Source organism: Clupea harengus, chromosome 26, assembly GCF_900700415.2.
Source record: "Clupea harengus chromosome 26, Ch_v2.0.2, whole genome shotgun sequence".
Lineage (NCBI taxonomy): Eukaryota > Metazoa > Chordata > Actinopteri > Clupeiformes > Clupeidae > Clupea > Clupea harengus.
This window is the reverse complement of record NC_045177.1, coordinates 6,229,836-6,235,169: the sequence shown is the minus strand read 5'-3', so window position 1 is coordinate 6,235,169 and position 5,334 is coordinate 6,229,836.

Below are 5,334 nucleotides of genomic sequence, written 5' to 3'. Positions count from 1 at the left end.
GGAGCAAAAAAGGAAACTTTACATTTAGTAGATGATGATTCCTCTGTCATGGTTTATGGAATAACACGTTTGTATGAATTTGAATTTTATAAATTATACATGTGTAAGTCATCCTGTACTTGCTACATGAATTGCAATGATGTGAATTAAATCATGACAAGGTCACTATTCAATACACATCATTATCCGATGTGATTATACTTGGAAATCAGGACATACAGGTTGGCCTTAAGAAAAAGCATTCACAGAATTCCACCACACGTGCATGTCCAAACTTGAAGGCATGAGAGTCAGAGAGTAATCCGTAACGGCACATCACCAGCCCTTGCTACGGTGTTTGTCTTTTGAAACATTTCAGAACATGACCTAGTCTTATTACACAATCTCCATGCAACAACGTTCAGTTGTTTAACAGAATGAGACTGCAAAGGTCCTGCTTGCTTTCTCCATCAGACAGACCTTCAGCCACAGCAGAGTATTTTAGCCATAAGCCTTTCCTTCAGGCTTCTAAACAGTACCAAGCACTTTCTTCAGCTGTCAGCCTCTTGGCATTAGACATTGTGGAACCAGGATGCATGACACTTTGAAAGTAAAACAAAACAAAAGAAAAAAAATCTACCAGTTACCACACAGGTAGTGATTTGACTGTTGCTAGGGGAAGCCTGAGGTCCTGTTTTCCACTGGGCATGTTGCAGCACAGCAAAGGAGCATGGGACTGTAGTGAAGTCACTGACATGAAGGGGGGTGGGGTCCTCTGGGCTAATTGTGGAAAACACCATCACAGAGGTACGCAAAGGCACAGAGGCAGGTCAAGAGGCCAGTTCTACAGTGATCTGCTGGCAAACACAAACACCAGACCCGCATACTTTACCAGGCTATGCCTTAGGTTGTGTGTTTTCGTCATAGAAGTGAGATGATGCAACATAACCGTTGCTCTATTTTGTAACTTGCTTCTCTCTTTCTCTCTCGGGAAATGCAGGTGTTTTGTGGTGTAACTGTATTTTCAGAAAAGCCCAAAGCGAACAAGGGCGTTTTTTTTATCATTAATTCTTGGCTAAATGTTTACGAATTACAGTCAGACTCGTTTTAGACGTGCATAATTAGCTCCACTTCAGTCGCACGCAAATGGCTTACCATGCCCACCATACCACCATTCCCCTAAAATCGTTTTTGGTCAGATGACGTTACAGGTATGTATGTAAATTTAACTGTTTTACAGGTATGTATGTAAATGTAACTGTGTTACAAGTATGTATGTAAATGTAACTGTGTTACAGGTATGTATGTAAATGTGACTGTGTCACAGGTATGTATGTAAATTTAACTGTTTTACAGGTATGTACTGTATGTAAATGTAACTTTGTTACAGGTATGTATGTAAATGTAACTGTGTTACAAGTATGTATGTAAATGTGACTGTGTTACAGGTATGTATGTAAATGTGACTGTCACAGGTATGTATGTAAATTTAACTGTTTTACAGGTATGTACTGTATGTAAATGTAACTTTGTTACAGGTATGTATGTAAATGTAACTGTGTTACAAGTATGTATGTAAATGTGACTGTGTTACAGGTATGTATGTAAATGTAACTGTACATATGTGGGGGTTCATGTATGTAATATACAGTATGTATGTCTACATCTTAATCACACAAACATGCAATTGCATAGCCTACACGTATACACAACTAAACACATATAACTATAGTGTGTCAATTATTTAAAATACAGTTTAATGTACAGTTGTCATTACTGCTGTGGCTCAGTGTTTTGTGCTTTATGAAGTAGTTTACGAAGTTCGAAGTAGTTCAAATCCTGTCCAAACTTCAAAACCCTTTCTCTCACACTCTCACAGTGACGGGTAGAGGATCCCTTATAAACATCCTCTCTAAGCAGGAAAAGATGCAAGCAAGGCTTCTCAGAGCCTTTGCCCGATGGTCACCTGATGAGGCTGACGTCAGGATGATGGAGGTGGTGGTGGGTCATCTGAGGCAGATGGCTAATCTAAGGAGACAACCTTCCGCAGGCACAAGGGAAAACCGAGAGAGCGGCAGAGAGAGAGAGAGAGAGAGAGAGAGAGAGAGCGGCAGAGAGAGAGAGAGGGAGAGAGAGGTGTACCACCTTTCACACGCTGATGCCACACCCACACACACCCATGAAGTGTCACCCCTGCCACAGGCACGCCAGTGACAACCATGTAGCGTAAGCGTTAGCGGGAGTCACGCTCACGTTTGAATGGAGGGTGCAAAGTGAAAGCTAAGGCTGAAGGGCAAGGGCTGACTGCTGAGCGCGTGAGAGGAATTCAAACTTCGAAGAGGAGCTTAGAGGGCTGAATGGGAGAGTTGAAATGTTCTAACATAATGCAACACTTTCGTATGCTTCTGTTAGAATTGCCTTCACGAAGAGAAGCTTAGAAACCAAGAGACGACATTCAATCAAACATTCGCATGACCATGAAAAACACAGTATAAGTTAATGAAAGTGGGTCAGCGTAACGAGGTGAGCAAGGCTAGATCCAGTGGAAGGTTTGGTTGAAGATAGCATAGATACGTTAGTTCTAGTTAGGTCCTCCTGTAACTACTTAGGTCTTGCCATGTACACCTTTGCTAATGGTTGCATAGCTCGTCAGTTTGGTCTGTAATCTGGTTCTAATGACCTCGATGACCCTGACTGCATAGTGAAACGTGCTGCTTGGTCTGAGGCACGTGCGAATGTGACCCCTAGCAACACTACAGATCGCACGCAGAGTGAGAGCGCTAATGTCGAGATTAGCAGCTATCCACTCACTGGTTGCACTTGAGCGCTGACAGGGAATTAGATTTGCCTTCCAAGTTCCCTCACAAGACCCAACATTAGTGCCAAGCAAAGCGAAGAGAGTTTTGCTTTTGGAAGCGTGACTTGTTTTGCACAGTGCTCTTAACCATTTAAATGCACCTTCACTTAAAACCCAAACGGTGAGCATCATCAACAGGACCTGTTATTTTGCACCGTGTAGACTAATGGGATAATCTAACCTTATTAAAACTGGGCTCTAAGTGCTTGAGAGTCATCGTTGCAGTTTGTTTTTAGCGCTATTTCGGCCGTGACAAAGCCAATAGGTTTATGATGCCTATTGCTGGCTCTGACTACACAAAGCTGACGCCAGGCTGATGCCAAACACACCTATAACCAGACGCTACCTAGAACCGGTCACCTGAGACAGACGCTACCTAGAACCTGTCTCTTGAGACAGGCTACTTAACTCCACTTACAAAGTTCCCGGGACAATTCTGGCATTCCTGAAAAATTTATTTTCTGGGATTCTAAGAACAGGATTTAAGAACGCAGAAAAGCAGTCGTAGATAGGCCAGTTTGGAGTGCGCCCATGTTCTTAAGGGCTTAATTTGTGAGAAATTGGTGATAGCGTTCACATCAATTCTACAGACATCCTTGGATTTAAATAATTATAATAATAATAAATACGAGAATAATTGTATCACACAATTAAATTACGTTTCACATCATAGGCATGATTCTTCGAGGCATTGTGATGTCCTAAAATAAATACACGAGCACTGCAAATGGCATTGAATAAACAAATAAGCACTAAACTCGATTGTGTGGATATAGCCATAGTGGAATAGAATGGACACATCTACATTCTGCAACAGTACCTTTACCTCTACACCGGTGAAGTTAGGTCTGCATTTACTGGCCAGTGCACCACCGGTGTTTGCTTTCCGCTTTGACATGATTTTGATCAGACTCAAGTTGCTTTCGCGTTACCTGTGGATTCTGTGTGCACACGGTCCTGTGGTTGCATGCCCTTATAAGGAGCTGGTGGGCCGTTTATGTATGCAAATTCAGGTGTCCGAGGACGCAGGTTCAATCTAAGAATCAGTGCACAGCTAAGAACACTTTGGCGGTTTAAGAACACATTTCCACGCTTTCATGAATCCGGCGTGGATCATTCTTAGGGTTGGTCTTACGAAGTTCGTAAGAAAACATTTAAGAAGACACTTAATAAAAATGTTTCAGAATGAGGTCCAATGTCCTTTGTAAGAGGTGCCATTAAACAATTTCTGTAAGCTTCCATAAGTAAGAAGAACAATGGATGTTTAAACCATTCAACATTTTCCCAAAAGGGTTTAAAGTTCAGAATGTGTAGATAAATTACAATCCACATTTGGGTGTGTTCACTGTTTAGTCTTATACGGATTAAAACTACAAGAACCAGCAGCATACGCTGTTTTACTGAATTCACTTATTTTGAACCTGACCATGAAACTGGAGTGTGAATCACTAACCCAGTTGTCCTGGTGTAACTGGACAGAGAGTGTGCCAACATACAGCAACGAACTTCATTGCTAGCTTACGGGTGAGCGAGCCACCACAACAAAAAAACACATACAACAACACTAGAGGCCATCAGGATTCCTATTAAAGCGAGGTGTTGTGGGGGAGAAAGAAACCCTCTTGCTGTTTGAAGTGGTCTAACTGCAGTCAGTAGCACACCTGGCAGGTTGCGTCTATCCACTCATTCTCTCGTCACTTCCTGAGAGTGGCTATATTTAGCCCCGCCTGCTGGAGCATCTCAGCCCCCCATTTTTAGCAGCCTTGCACAGACATTATTAATCCACCATGAAAGAGGATTGCGGCCTAACTTTCCATCAACACATCAAGCAGACGATAAAGGGAGTGGGATTATCTGGGAGGCAAATACGATGATGGCACACATTGATCGGGAAGTCTTTGTCCAGAGGATGTACAGGAAGATTTTGGATTTGAGTGAACAATTCCTATAGCACCTGTGCTGGTTAATTATTAAATGTATTATTATTAATGATATCCAATAATAATACAATAGATAATAATTATTAATTTAATTTAATTTAATTTAATTTAATTTAATTATACCCCAGCATTGACACAAAATAGGGATGGATGCTTCTGCACTATCTCCAAAATGCTATGGGTCCAAGATGCTAACTAGTTTAGTTTCTTGGTTAAAAATAAGTGACTTTAGAAAGCTGTATTTCAGTTCTAGTTCTACTTCGCTTTCAGATTAGTTCTAGTTCTTGAACTAACGGTGTGTTAGTGTGCCATACAACTATATCCAAACAGCCTATATGATGGACAATCCACTGCACTTCCCTATACTCTAGCGTAATTCAGTTATAAACATAAAATAAAAGTAATTTAAAGTGAACACAATGGTTTGCTGAATGACTAAATGTTAGTGCAGTGGTATGTATGTAGCAGTGTGGCACTTCACAGACGGACAGGGTGAGGTGGTCGCTGTCCAGACGGGGTCACTGTAGGCGGGTAATCCCTATGGAAAGCTCCTTCTCT